A 17,422-nucleotide genomic window follows, 5' to 3' on the forward strand; every position below is an offset into this window, starting at 1 on the left:
GTAAATTTGCCCCAGAGATGAATCATATTGTCTCTCATCAAACATTAGTACTTCCCGCTTTCACACATTTAACACACAAAGATTGAACCATCCCAAGAGAACTCGGTTTAAGGTTAAGTCCCTTATATCATAGTGATCTTTAATCTTAACTCCCTTATCAGGTTCTCATCCAAAAAATCATGTGTGTTCTCTCTCGTGTGCTCTATCGATGAAAAATCTCCTAATGGTCAATATTACAGTTAATTTGAATTAAGTATAATATCCGGGTTGATTGATTATGTAACATCTACAAACTCGGGTCTATTTGAAAACCAATTCTACCTCACCTACGCCCCTAATCTCCTTCATATATTTATAGCTAATAACTTCATTTGAATATTGCATGGCCTGTCTAAAAGATTTGGTCTACCTCTGCTCAGTCCGCTTATTAAGCTAGCATGGTCATTTTACAATCTAGTATGACCTAATGTATAAGTACATGTTTGTTGTAAGTGACATGTGTCTCTCTTAAAACAAAAATAAAATACAGTCAAAAAGGAAAAATAATGTCCACTATAATTTGAAAAAATAAAATGGATATGATTTGCATATAAATTAATTAAAAGTAAAAACTACGACAACCAAATTTAATTAATTAAATGTGGTTGATATACACCAAAAATTTCATTTGTATCTACCATCTTCATAAATATATAATAATAAAAATAATAATACAAAAAAACTATTACAATAAACATATTATTATTGCTATTATTAATAATAATAATAATAATAATAATAAATAAATAATAATAATTTTTTATTATTAATAATAAAATTATTTGTTTATTAATAATAAATATTTATTATTTAATAATACTTAAATATTAATTATTATTATTATTATTAATAATAAATTATTAATCATGATTAATTAGATAATAAATAAAAATTATTATGATTAATTAATTAATTAATTATAATAAGTATCAATAAGAAGTATTTAAATAATTAAATAATTATTGAAAATAATTAACTATAAATAATAAATTATTAATAATAAATTAACAATTAATTATTTATTCATAAATATTATTGATTAATTATTATTATGATTATTATTATTAATTGTTAATCATTTATAATATCTATAATAATAATTAAGAATTATTATTTATTAATAACAAATATTTATTTGTTAATTAATATTTATTTTTTAATAATAATAATAATTAATAAATATTAATAATATTAATAATAATAAATAAAAATGAAAATAAAAAATAATATTAATAAATTAATTAAATAATAATATTAATTGAAATATTTAAATAAAAATAAATAATTTAAATAAAAGCAAATAATAATATTAGAAATAAATAATTTGTTAATAATAAACAATGAATATTATAAACCCTATAATAAACATGGTAAACCATGGTTAATTTTCATATTGAGACAATCTTTCTCACAATGACGTTGGACCATTGTTAACCATGGGTGACCGTGGTTGTCACAATGTGATGTTTGACCGAGTGATATGAACACTTCAATTTGTAAACCAAAGGGATTGATAATATAAATTCAAGGGATTAATGCTAAACCCCCAAGGTATTATAAACTGAAGGGAATAATATTTAACCCAAGGGATTAATATTATAAACCCAAGGTATATAAACCCTAAATTAAATATATAAATCCAAGGGATTAATATTAAAAACCAAAGTAATTATAAACCGAAGGGAATAATATTAAATCGAATGGATAAATATTATAAACCCAACATATATAAGCCCTAAAATAAACATGGTTGACATGGTCATTTTCATATTAACACAATCTTTTTCACAATGCATCATTGGACAATGGTTGGCCATGCTTGACCATCATTGAATTTCATATTGAGACAATCTTTGTCACAATGCGACATTGCAAAATGCTTGAGCATGGATGACCATGGTTGTCACAATTTGATGTTGGACCAAGAGACAATCTTTGTCACAATGTGACCATGGTTGACCGTGATTAATTGTAATGTCGAGACAATTTTTTTTACAATCAAACATTGGATCATCATTGATTTTTATATTGAGATAATCTTTGTCACAATGGGGCACTGGACCATGGCTGAAAATGGTTGACCATGATTGATTTCCATATTGAGAAAATCCTATTATAAATCTGAGGTATATAAACCCAAAGATAAACATTATAAACCCTAAAATAAACATGTTTGTCCATGGTTGACAAGAGATGATTTTCATATTAACACAATCTTTGTCACAATGCAATGTTGGACTATGGTTGACAATAATTGATTTTCATATTGAGAAAATCTTTGGAACAATGCAACGTTGGACAATGCTTGGCCACAGTTGACCAGGGTTGATTTTCATATTGAGAGAATATTTGTTGTAATGTGACATTGAACCATGGTTGACCATGGATGACCATGGTTGTCTCAATGCGACGTTGGACCAAGAGACAATTTTTGTCACAATATGACCATAAACCCTATAATAAACATGGTTGGCCATGGTTGATTTTCATATTCAGACTGTTATATGGGATTTACTATTGCAGACAAAAATATCTCCCTTAGGTTTGGTGGCTAACATAGAACAATAGAGAGACGAGATACCCAATGCACTTCTTAAAGTAAATAGATGAAAAAATGAAACCTACATGGAATTTGTCATGGATTTTTCTCCTTCTTTAGCTTCAATGCTTGAATTCCAACTCTGACTGCAAAAATTAGAACATGCATAGTCAGGTGACACAAGCCAAGAATCAACGAGATTGTGTAGTATCATCTAAATACTCTATTCAATAGATCGACATGGTATTGAAATATATAGAATAACAACATCACATATAGGAGAACAAAGAATTCTTTGCATTAGCGTAAATTGAAGGAGTTTACAACCATAAATATGTGTTGATTCTGTAGAAGAGCTCGTCCAGACTGACTTGTCCTTTCCTTGTCACAATGTGCACCTCCAATCACCCTAAATGCATGAAATGTAAGTTCTTACAACCACAACATAAGGGTTGAATCACTCTCCAAAATCCAACCTCTTGCATATGGAAGGTTGTAAATATATAGAGGAGTGGGGTAAGTTGGGAGTTCTTATCGAATTACCAATCTATAGTTTTGGATCCTCCTTTCATGGGAGGATGTGATTTAACGATAGCATATGGAAAATCTAAAGTAGGATAGGCTAGGACTCAAATGTTTGATATGAGGTAAATGGATGTAACAAATTATAGAAGCTTTTGGAAAAGGAGTCTTCCATAATTTCTCTCTTTTTCCTTAATTTCTAAAACCAACGTGGGTGAAAAGGGGATAAAACTATAGGTGATCAACATAGGCCATAGTGGAGAAACCTGTAGGTGAACATTGTCTAGTAAGTGGCCACGGTGCATTAATCCTAAATGTTCAAAATAACAACAAGAAATGTTAAAAATAGCATCAAGAAATTCTAATTTATTTTTTCCTTGAACTAAATTAGGAATTAAATTGTAATTCTATTCTCATAGCAACTTGTAACAGTTAACTAACTTAAGTTGACTTAGTTGGATCAGTAAATTTGATTTGGAAGTCTATCTAGAGTCATGTAGAGTGATTCCAAAATTTTAGGGGTCTAAGTTGTGTTCTTTTGAGTTGTAATAAATTAACTCAGTCTAATGGAGTTATAGTGAGTTCAACTGGCTTAGTTGGAGGAACTAGTAGGAGGTCTGGTAGTGGGGAAAACCTTTAGTGCAACTTCACTGCTCAACCAGTTAACTGAAGATTCACTCGTAAGTAACTCATGTATGTCAGTTCAAAGGAATACCCATTTGAGATTAGAGTTCAGGGACAATGTACCATAAATTTTATTATTTCCTAAGTTGTAGAGATGGTGCATACAATTAGTAGATGGCATATGATGGATCGCACAGTTGTGGTGAGGGATTTTCCCAATTAAATATTGGCTAATTCTGTTAAGGATTGTGGAAGTAAGTAGGGCTTGGAAGGATATGAATTTGTCTAAGTATTGGGCAAACACAATCACTCAGGCAGAGGATAGAAAATACTTGTGTAGGTTGAGCTCCAGGTTGAGAAGAACATATTTTATTCATCAAAGGCTTTCTTGTGAAGCAGAGAGATAGCTTGTACTTGTTAAAGAATTGTTTTGGGTTGAAGACACATTTTATTTTATTCTAAGATCTTATGGTTAATGGAATATAGGTAGTCGGAGTTTTGAGCAGGTTATAACATTCTTCCCACTATCTCATGAATAAACGAGCATTATAATGGAAATAAGGGCCATTTTCAAACACTAGTTCTTTGTCTTGCAGGTTTGAGAAGATTACCGTAAAGAAGCCTTTTGCTCTTAGCTTCAGCTAGATGTGACCTAGGGGTTGCCACTTTTGCTGGATCCATATGGTGAGGTATTTTTCGGACGGCCAGACTCCAATGAACTTGCAGATCAGGGCATGATCTTTCATGTAGCTTCTGTACTGTTCTAGTTTGTTTGGCGGGATTACAAACCATGGTTTCTCCTCTGCACAAGGCAGACATTTTCCCCTTCTGCTTGCCTGTCAGGTCGCCCCAAGAACAGGGCCTGCATTCTGCTTTCCTGCTACCAAATGACTGTTCTGTCTTTCGGCTGCCGCTGCATATCGGTAGGAGGGGATCTCTCCCCTCTTGACCTCATCCTTCATTACTGTTACTCTCAGATCAGTGCCTGCCTTTTTTGTCTAGCTTGATTCTCCATTGTCCGTCTTGGTTTCTCCGCACTATCTACCTCATGGTCGCCTAGCCATTGGGGTTTGTTGCAGAGCAAAAAAATCCAATTCGAGTGGGTAAAATGTTAAATACATATGTTTTTCCAAAATTTCACCATTTTTTATATTGATAAGAAAAGACATTTTCATTTATTATATTTAATAATATTTTTTAAGATTTAAAAATATCAAATAATATTATTATATAATAAAATTTATAAATATTATTTCATTAATTTTAAATTATATATTTATATATAATCAATTTACTTTAATAGTTTTCAAGTGTGATAAGGATTTATCTTGCATTTACATTTCTATATCGGCATCACAAGTGACTTTCATCATAGATTTATTTATCTTAGAGGTTATTTTAACTAATCTCAAGAACTTAGATCAACTTCCACACCAATACCATTCACCTCTGTGTTAGATTTAACTATTCTGCGTTACACACATGTCATTTTGACAGAGAAAATTATAAAAAAAAATAAAAATAAAAATTATTAGTATTAATTTTATCCTCCCAAAATATGTTTTGGATTAATTTTTTTCAATCTATATGATTATCAACATTTAAACAAAAATCTCATTACCAAATGGCTTCTTGCATATCCAGTTAATCCTCGACATATATGAGAATCCCCTATTTACTAAGGTGGAAATAATACTATTATACAATGTAGAATGTTTAAAATCCCTTAGAATGTATGCATCCAGCCAACAGTGCTTTGAGATCCCAACTTAAGAAGGCATTTCCGCGGAAAGTTTTGAAAAGACATTCTTAAGAAAAAAAAAATCTCACAAGACATTCTTAAGAAAAAAAATCTCTAAATAAATCTGCTTCTCTGAATCATTATTTGTTGTACCAAACTTTATTGGCCAATTGAAGCACAATACAATTTATCAAAATCTCTGATCAGAAAGTATGTCCACCTTGCAGCGACATCAAGCTGCGGATACAATGCTTTAGACCGGGCCACAATAATGAAAATCCTTAATGCTTTACACTGGGCCAACAATAATGGAAATCAAAGGATTTTAAGTTATTACAAAAGTATTTGAAATTTTAAATATTGGAGATTTTATAATATTTGAATTTAAGGAATTTATATAGAATTTCACATATATATGCAATGGTTTGTGTAAATGTTAAAGTTAAAATGATAATAAATCTAATATTTTAATAAAAAAACTTGATTATACAAATTTACATATTTGGTATATATATTATTATTATAATAATAAAAAAGTTCTTTTAACAATATACGTGAACATTCTAAATATAAAAAATATGAACTCCCAAGAAAAGTACCGCAATACTTAGTTTACACCATAATAATAATAAAAATCTATACTATTAACCACTTTTATTTTTATTATTAATTTTTAAATACTAAAAATTCTTTTATATAATTTAGTTATTTTATTTATAATAATAATAATTATTTTATTATTATTATTATTATTATAATTCATTTTTACTTATATTATTAATTTTTTAAAACTTTATTAAGAAAATATAAAAACTGTTGCTAGAGTCTATTCCTTTTGCCTTTTACCAACCCACGATGCCTCGCGTGTACAGATAATGTTGACCAACTGTGGGAAATGTTGCTAGAGTTTTTCTTAAATACAAAATGACGGATTAAAGATAAACGAAAATGTTTGCCAACTCTTCTGGCCTCTGTTAAATAGTAAATCGCGTAATAAGATGAACCGAGATTAGTGAATAAAAGTATGTCCAAGGTTAAATACCTTTCTTGGCAATCGTATACATCCTCGTTACCTCGACGGATTAAGATCATAAACGCCTCAATTACGAACCCGCAGTTTCTGTATGTGATAGCTTTATCATCTCATGAACTAAAGTCAATTCAACAATGGAGATGAACGGTCTCCCGGGATTCACACAGTTAAGACACAAAGATTGAACCATCGAAGGACGACGCGGTTTAAGCTTAAGTCCCGTGTGCTCTACGGACGAAGAATCCTTCAGGGTCAATAATACAATTACAATGGTGTCTGTTCTCTTCCGTGTGCTCGACGGACGAAGAATCTATTGTCAATATTACAATTAATTTGAATTCAATACATTACAACAATACAAACCCGAATTTGTCTTAAGAACCCGGTTGAGCGTCACCTCCGCCCCTCTCCTTCGTATATTTATAGCCGATACCTTCATCAGAAAATTGCACGGTCTGTCTACAAGTAAAAACCCGGGTTTGCCTTCGCTCCGTCCCCTCTCCCTCATATATTTACAGACGGTACTTCCATCTGAATGTTGTATTGTATGTATGCATGAAATATTCCATCTGCTAATACAACTCAGCAACAAATCACCTTTCCAAAAGTTCCATTTATCCCCAATACTTATCGCCTTTCCAAACATTGATTAAGTATACAAGAGGCTTCCTTGATCAACGACGATGATGCCAATGCTCATGAAAATGAAAGCTACCGTGTCTGCTCTTGCGGTTGCTGCTATCGCCCTACTCATGACTACGTTATTGTTTAACGAAACCCCCGTACTTGTGGTTACTGCTTCTCCGGCGCCTCAACCTCACCAAAATGTTCCAACTCCGCCAGGACTTCGTTTAAGCAGCAATGTTCCTTCTTCCATTAAAACCACGGCAACAGGGAGATGGAAATCACTTGGAGGAGATGGTCCTTCTCGACTTGATCGCAGCCCCGTACATGTGGTTGCTGCTCCTCAACCTAATCGCCATGTTCCAACCCCTTCACATCCATTTTATTTCCATTCATCCGTTCAGAAGTCGGCAGCAGGACAGCTTGCTACATGCACTCCATCGCCGCAATGCAACGGCCATGTTCCAACTCCTGGATGTTGCAATCAAGAATCAAAAAAGGAGCAGCAAGTAGTCGTCAATCGCAAGGCAGGGTTAATGAGGGATTATTACACATCCATGAATACTGCAAAGTAACGCATCAGCAGATCATATCATCAAAGATGTTGGAGGAAGCCGGTTTGATGATTCAAAAGCTGTTCAATCCATTAAGAAATTAGTTGCCGTTTGAGGCCCACAAACAAAATCTCTCTCAGCCACATACATGCGTAGGCGTTGCTCTAGGTTTTTGAACTAATAAGTCAGAAGAGAAAACATGAATATAGATGTCCAAATAAGACATGGCTGGATAATTTTTGTTTACTATTAGGATTTTTTTCATGCAATCTATGTATCATTCAAAATCTCGATATTTCTATTTTATGTTAGAATAATGTTTCAAAATATTAATTTTATCATTAATATTTATTCAATATTATCATTAATTTTGTCATCAATTGTTATGTGACCAAAATGCCCATGGTTGACATGTTACATATGGGTGACCATGTAAGCCATGGAGATCACTATTGAAAGAGATATGGCCATATTTATCCTTATGTGACTATTACTTTCCAAGATTCCTAGGGTGTATAGTGGTTGACTATTGCTAATCAAGGTTGATTGTGGTTGAGTAAGACTATGGTGAACATATGATTGAGTAAGGTTGATTAAGGTTGGTTGTTGTTGACTATGGATGACCATGTTTGATGATGGTTGATGATGGCTAAGAAGGTTAATGCAGTTTGACCATGGCTATAAAGGGTTGATGAGGATTGACCATAGATGATCATGGTAGGCCATTGGTAACAACAATTGACAATTATTAATGATGGTTAACTATGGTTAACCATTAATGATCATGTTAACCATGGTTGAAAATTGTTTAGATGTTTGACTATGGTTGGATTTCTTGTTCATTCTTAAACATGGTTACCTTATTCGAGAATGGATGTGCTTCCAAGAGCATGGTTGAATCTGGTTGATTATAACTCATTATGTGTGAACATGGATGGCCATGGTTGACAATGTTTAACAATAGATGATTATGGTTGAACACATTGATTTTTATTGATCAAGTGGTTGACCATGGATGTCCATGGATGATCGTGGTGGCCATGGTGATTATGTTAATGATGGTTGATTGTAGTTGAGATGTTTCAATAATTGTCGAACATGGTTGACTAAGCTTGAGCAAGTTGACTATGGTTCATTATGGTTGATCATGCTTTCTATGTTGGATATGTTGATTATGGTTGATTGTGTTGAATGTGATGACAATGTATGACTATATTAACTATTTGATAATGTTGACTATGGTCAACCATCTCACAATGATTGCTTATGGTCAACCAAGTTGCCATGGTTAGTCTTGGTTGAATGTTTGGTTAATCATGGAAGAACATGGATTGACATATTTTTCCATGGTTGGCCATACTTTTCTATGATAGATTATGGCTATTCATATTGACAATGGTTAACAATGTTCAACCATAAAGACCTTGGTTCACAATGTTTGACCATTCTAACCATGGTTGACCTAGGTTGCTCATCAAGAATGAGTAGAGCAAGGGGTTTTATTGGTAAAAGAATATACTAGACATAAAAGATTTTAGCAAAAAAAATTATGTCATGCAAGTTTACTAATGGCCCTTTTATAGATTTACAATGAATCCATTTAAAGTTATTAACAGAGAATTTCAACATAAGCGACAAAAAATACTAGGTACTGAACCACCTACATCCATCGAAATGTTTAATCTAAAATTATTATTAAAGAATAGCCCAACAACCCTATTTATGTCATCTTAGATGATGTATAACCTTGCTATGTGATGTACTACTCAATGATTGTGGCCCCATGTTACATCTCATTATAGATTTTCACGTTTTACTTTTTTCATAATTTGAGTCTTTTAATGACTATAGAACGATGGGAGGTTGCTAAATTCTCCAATATTTTTTTTCCAAAAATCATTTGAAGACAATACTCATAAATTTTATTTTAGGCTTACTGGCTTGAATAAAACATATATTTATTTCGTTCTTCAAATATGAATATAAATATATTTTTGTTTATGAGGAAAAAATAAATCTTTTTAAATATCTATAATTATTAAATTGATGATTATTACTATGTTAATTAAGACGAGTATTTTTAGTCTCAACCAACATCAAATTTTATCTATTAAGATTAAGAAAAATATATTGAACTAAATAGTAATACCATTCATCTACCAAATATATATAATAAAATATAAGAAAGTAATTTTTGAAATATAGACTAATTGGTTTGTGTGAGTTCTAGTATCTAGTTGGTCTTAGATTAAAATTTCATAGATAGATTTTGAGTATAGGCCAATTTTTACATACTATATGATCATTAGTACTTAGAAAATTGCATATTGAATGAATTCATCGACATAAAAATATGTTTTATGACTTAGGAAAAAATGTTTGAAATTTTAAATAATGAATATTTTATCATGTTTTCATTTAAAGAGTTTGTACTGAATTTCAAATATACAATTGTTTCTATAAATGTTTTTCTTGGTAAGAAAACATATTTAGATTATGTTAACAAGCAAAAATGTACATAGTTTACAACCATGAGTGCATTCTTTGGATTATGTGAGGAAACTAGAGATAGGAACTAAAATACTCTGCCGCAATAAGGAAAACCCCGAGCCCGAAAGTCTTATATTCAAACTCAAATGTTAAAAAAGAATGAGAATAAGATGTATCATTTGAGTGATTTTCATTAATTGACCAATACTGTTGAGATGCCAAAAAACATCAGCATGCCTCGACGCTCCGTGTCACATATTCGCTAGCGAAACCAAAATGAACACGGTTGTGAGATTTCCATTGAGCCAGGCCGAATTGAGAGTACCAACCTAAGAATCATCATGACACTATAGCACTAGATTTTGTCACATTAGAACTGCCTGGTTGCCATGCTACAACCACGCTGAACCTAAGTGCTACCTTTGGCTTACACATTTCCAACATCTATCGGGAACCCATCCAAGATGCAATAGCCATAGAAACTTGGGCAAGGAGGGGACGGGGAATGGGTGTTATCAATTGGAGGGATGAAAGGGTGGGAGGGTAAGGGATGGGCCACGAGAGCGCTAATGATAGGCAGAGATGAGGAGCCGATAGGAGTGTAGTATGAGGGAGAGGGAGCAGATGAAGTGGGGGATGGTATGTTCGGTGGAAATTTGATAGGGGGTCTATAGCCAAGAATTTGAGTGAGGAGAAGGAATGGCTTTGGTGTGAAAAGAGCTAATTTATGGAGCCATACACTTTCATCTTCACATGGGCTCTCTCCTTAAGATACTAGGCGAGGCGGTTCTAGAGAGCCTAGAGTGTCAGACAACCTCTACAAGTCTTTGCCTCCTCCAAGGAAGGAACCTCTCTCCTTACTGATATTTGGATGCTATAATCAAACATAAGTACAACAATGGCTTCGTCAAAGGTTGTGAGGTGATGTCCATGACCTCTACCTCTGTAAGGACGTTGACTTCTTCCCCTCTCATGATTCATCATTGGATGGCAGCAGGGTAGCATTTGCAGAGCTGGTGCCAGAGGAGACGAAGGGAGTGCAGGAGAGAATAACCAAGGGAGAATGATGGTTGGAGAAGAGAATTTCCGTGGTCTTTATTGCCTTATAACATAAGCGAGAAAGAAGGGGAGTTTAGTATAGAGACTCCAAGTGCGAGCGAGGTGAATTAAAAGTCATGAATAACACATGGTTAAGGAGACGTGCTAGGTGGTGGCTGCTGACAGTGAGCCCGGGGAGTTGCGTTGGTTGTCTCGCAAGCACTCGGATCTAGGGGAACAATTTCTATAAATGTTGAAATAAAATGTCAATGAATTTAATATATATATATATATATATATATATATATATATATATATATATATATATATATATATATATATATATATAATTACTCAGTATAAATAATATAAGTTTTCTAGAAAAGTATTTATATCCTTAGCTCTCATAAAAAAAATTTATTTGACCACTTACTCATATTATTATTACTAGCACAACCACATTAGTAAATGTAGTTGATATATCGGTATATGGTATATTTGTAGCTTCTAATTTCTTAAAATATATTTTTTATTATATTAATAGATATAGTATTTTCAAAAATAAATATGCTTAATATAATTATTTACGAGATTACACAGATTAAAATTATAATTCTAACCAATTTCTACAGATCTTCCAAAATTAAATGTAAAATATATTAAAATTATATCAAAACTCAAAAGAATTACACTACGCCACGACCTAAATAATGCAAACAATTTTATTCAAATATGAAAAGAAAATTAATTATCTAGCGATCAAACATCGCTCTAACCAGACAAACGATTATATTCAAGTGGGGGAAATATATTTATATACAGACCATAAACCTCCGCTTAAAATAAATAATTGAGGATACAAAACCGAGTTGTACTAAGCAGGAGAAACCAATCACAGATATATAATAATGTCGTAGGAGAGGTTGATCGCATATTGTACATCCAAACTAGAAAACTGAAACCAATCGGAACGGGTCTTGACAGAAGGTAGAGTATCCCACGATTCATACATAAATTTATTCATGTAATAAATATCAATAGATTGCTTAAGTGTAGATATGAGGTTGTAACTGTAATTGATGTTGTTGTTTGTAGGGAAACCCAAAAACAGGTTGAAGTTCCCACAACTCTTTCGCGTTAGTATTTAGCTCAAGGTTAGAATGAAACGAATAGATCTTGCGGATAGGGAATGAAAGGAATGGATTTAGCCGAGGGGGAATGAAACAGATGGAGGGAGAGAGTGGAATGAAATAAATAGAAATGATGGCGGAGAATTATATAATATTCTTTTGAATTGCATATTTGTATGAGACACTTTTATTGAAACTGAAAAACCATTAGTAAATTTTGATAATTTCTATCGGTTGGTTTATTAGTGGAAGAATATTCCCACTAAAACTATTTATTTAATCAAAACTTAAAATTCTCCAAACCCAGTTAGAATATAGACTAATCCGATAAAGGCAATGTTAAAAACATTTTAATTTAATTTTTCATTTATATTATTAATTGTTTTATCATAATAAATGCAACTATTATTATTAAAAAAATATAGAAACATTTACAATTTTTTCCTTCTACCTGGCTATAATGTTTCTTGCGTATAGATAATGTTGACTTGAGTGTGGGAAATGTTGGTAGAGTTTTCCTTAAACCGAAAATGATGGATTAAGATGAAGTGAAAATGTTTGTAAACTCTTTTGCACTATGCTAAATAGAAAATCATGGAATAAGATGAACTGAGTTTAGTGAATAAAAGTATGTTCAAGATTAAATGCCTTTCTCCACAATGGTATGAATCCTCATTACCTCTACAGATTAAGATCATGAACGTCTCAATTTTGAGCCCACAATTTCTATATGACCAACAACATATTTTTATGTATGTGGCAACTTTGTCATCACATACATTGAAGTAAATTTGCCCCAGAGATGAATCATATTGTCTCTCATCAAACATTAGTACTTCCCGCTTTCACACATTTAACACACAAAGATTGAACCATCCCAAGAGAACTCGGTTTAAGGTTAAGTCCCTTATATCATAGTGATCTTTAATCTTAACTCCCTTATCAGGTTCTCATCCAAAAAATCATGTGTGTTCTCTCTCGTGTGCTCTATCGATGAAAAATCTCCTAATGGTCAATATTACAGTTAATTTGAATTAAGTATAATATCCGGGTTGATTGATTATGTAACATCTACAAACTCGGGTCTATTTGAAAACCAATTCTACCTCACCTACGCCCCTAATCTCCTTCATATATTTATAGCTAATAACTTCATTTGAATATTGCATGGCCTGTCTAAAAGATTTGGTCTACCTCTGCTCAGTCCGCTTATTAAGCTAGCATGGTCATTTTACAATCTAGTATGACCTAATGTATAAGTACATGTTTGTTGTAAGTGACATGTGTCTCTCTTAAAACAAAAATAAAATACAGTCAAAAAGGAAAAATAATGTCCACTATAATTTGAAAAAATAAAATGGATATGATTTGCATATAAATTAATTAAAAGTAAAAACTACGACAACCAAATTTAATTAATTAAATGTGGTTGATATACACCAAAAATTTCATTTGTATCTACCATCTTCATAAATATATAATAATAAAAATAATAATACAAAAAAACTATTACAATAAACATATTATTATTACTATTATTAATATAATAATAATAATAATAAATAAATAATAATAATTTCTTATTATTAATAATAAAATTATTTGTTTATTAATAATAAATATTTATTATTTAATAATACTTAAATATTAATTATTATTATTATTATTAATTGTTAATCATTTATAATATCTATAATAATAATTATGAATTATTATTTATGAATAACAAATATTTATTTGTTAATTAATATTTATTTTTTAATAATAATAATAATTAATAAATATTAATAATAATTAATAATAATAAATAAAAATGAAAATAAAAAATAATATTAATAAATTAATTAAATAATAATATTAATTGAAATATTTAAATAAAAATAAAAAATTTAAATAAAAGCAAATAATAATATTAGAAATAAATAATTTATTAATAATAAACAATGAATATTATAAACCCTATAATAAACATGGTAAACCATGGTTAATTTTCATATTGAGACAATCTTTCTCACAATGACGTTGGACCATTGTTAACCATGGGTGACCATGGTTGTCACAATGTGATGTTTGACCGAGTGATATGAACACTTCAATTTGTAAACCAAAGGGATTGATAATATAAATTCAAGGGATTAATGCTAAACCCCCAAGGTATTATAAACTGAAGGGAATAATATTTAACCCAAGGGATTAATATTATAAACCCAAGGTATATAAACCCTAAATTAAATATATAAATCCAAGGGATTAATATTAAAAACCAAAGTAATTATAAACCGAAGGGAATAATATTAAATCGAATGGATAAATATTATAAACCCAAGGTATATAAGCCCTAAAATAAACATGGTTGACATGGTCATTTTCATATTAACACAATCTTTTTCACAATGCATCATTGGACAATGGTTGGCCATGCTTGACCATCATTGAATTTCATATTGAGACAATCTTTGTCACAATGCGACATTGCAAAATGCTTGAGCATGGATGACCATGGTTGTCACAATTTGATGTTGGACCAAGAGACAATCTTTGTCACAATGTGACCATGGTTGACCGTGATTAATTGTAATGTCGAGACAATCTTTGTTACAATCAAACATTGGATCATCATTGATTTTTATATTGAGATAATCTTTGTCACAATGCGGCACTGGACCATGGCTGAAAATGGTTGACCATGATTGATTTCCATATTGAGAAAATCCTTGGAACAATGCAACGTTGGACAATGCTTGGCCACAGTTGACCATGGTTGATTTTCATATTGAGAGAATATTTGTCGTAATGTGACATTGAACCATGGTTGACCATGGATGACCATGGTTGTCTCAATGCGACGTTGGACCAAGAGACAATTTTTGTCACAATATGACCATAAACCCTATAATAAACATGGTTGGCCATGGTTGATTTTCATATTGAGACTGTTATATGGGATTTACTATTGCAGACAAAAATATCTCCCTTAGGTTTGGTGGCTAACATAGAACAATAGAGAGACGAGATACCCAATGCACTTCTTAAAGTAAATAGATGAAAAAATGAAACCTACATGGAATTTGTCATGGATTTTTCTCCTTCTTTAGCTTCAATGCTTGAATTCCAACTCTGACTGCAAAAATTAGAACATGCATAGTCAGGTGACACAAGCCAAGAATCAACGAGATCTATGTAGTATCATCTAAATACTCTATTCAATAGATCAACATGGTATTGAAATATATAAAATAACAACATCACATATAGGAGAACAAAGAATTCTTTTCATTAGCGTAAATTGAAGGAGTTTACAACCATAAATATGTGTTGATTCTGTAGAAGAGCTCGTCCAGACTGACTTGTCCTTTCCTTGTCACAATGTGCACCTCCAATCACCCTAAATGCATGAAATGTAAGTTCTTACAACCACAACATAAGGGTTGAATCACTCTCCAAAATCCAACCTCTTGCATATGGAAGGTTGTAAATATATAGAGGAGTGGGGTAAGTTGGGAGTTCTTATCCAATTACCAATCTATAGTTTTGGATCCTCCTTTCATGGGAGGATGTGATTTAACGATAGCATATGGAAAATCTAAAGTAGGATAGGCTAGGACTCAAATGTTTGATATGAGGTAAATGGATGTAACAAATTATAGAAGCTTTTGGAAAAGGAGTCTTCCATAATTTCTCTCTTTTTCCTTAATTTCTAGAACCAACGTGGGTGAAAAGGGGATAAAACTATAGGTGATCAACATAGGCCACAGTGGAGAAACCTGTAGGTGAACATTGTCTAGTAAGTGGCCACGGTGCATTAATCCTAAATGTTCAAAATAACAACAAGAAATGTTAAAAATAGCATCAAGAAATTCTAATTTATTTTTTCCTTGAATTAAATTAGGAATTAAATTGTAATTCTATTCTCATAGCAACTTGTAACAGTTAACTAACTTAAGTTGACTTAGTTGGATCAGTAAATTTGATTTGGAAGTCTATCTAGAGTCATGTAGAGTGATTCCAAAATTTTAGGGGTCTAGGTTGTGTTCTTTTGAGTTGTAATAAATTAACTCAGTCTAATGGAGTTATAGTGAGTTCAACTGGCTCCACTAGTTGGAGGAACTAGTAGGAGGTCTGGTAGTGGGGAAAACCTTAGTGCAACTTCACTGCTCAACCAGTTAACTGAAGATTCACTCGTAAATAACTCATGTATGTCAGTTCAAAGGAATACCCATTTGAGATTAGAGTTCAGGGACAATGTACCATAAATTTTATTATTTCCTAAGTTGTAGAGATGGTGCATACAATTAGTAGATGGCATATGATGGATCGCACAGTTGTGGTGAGGGATTTTCCCAATTAAATATTGGCTAATTCTGTTAAGGATTGTGGAAGTAAGTAGGGCTTGGAAGGATATGAATTTGTCTAAGTATTGGGCAAACACAATCACTCAGGCAGAGGATAGAAAATACTTGTGCAGGTTGAGCTCCAGGTTGAGAAGAACATATTTTATTCATCAAAGGCTTTCTTGTGAAGCAGAGAGATAGCTTGTACTTGTTCAAGAATTGTTTTGGGTTGAAGACACATTTTATTTTATTCTAAGATGTTATGGTTAATGGAATATAGGTAGTCAGAGTTTTGAGCAGGTTACAACATTCTTCCCACTATCTCATGAATAAACGAGCATTATAATGGAAATAAGGGCCATTTTCAAACACTAGTTCTTTGTCTTGCAGGTTTGAGAAGATTACCGTAAAGAAGCCTTTTGCTCTTAGCTTCAGCTCGATGTGACCTAGGGGTTGCCATTTTTGCTGGATCCATATGGTGAGGTATTTTTCGGACAGCCAGACTCCAATGAACTTGCAGATCAGGGCATGATCTTTCATGCAGCTTCTGTACCTTTCTAGTTTGTTTGGCGGGATTACAAACCATGGTTTCTCCTCTGCACATGGTAGACATTTGCCCCTTCAGCTTACCTGCCAGGTCGCCCTTAGGACAGGGCCTGTGTTCTGCTTTCCTGCTACCAAATGACTGTTCTGTCTTTCGGCTGCCGCTGCATATCGGTAGGAGGGGATCTCTCCCCTCTTGACCTCATCCTTCATT

This window comes from Pinus tabuliformis, chromosome 3_2 (assembly GCF_031772625.1).
Source record: "Pinus tabuliformis cultivar Carrire ecotype Pingquan chromosome 3_2, CPIR1, whole genome shotgun sequence".
Lineage (NCBI taxonomy): Eukaryota > Viridiplantae > Streptophyta > Pinopsida > Pinales > Pinaceae > Pinus > Pinus tabuliformis.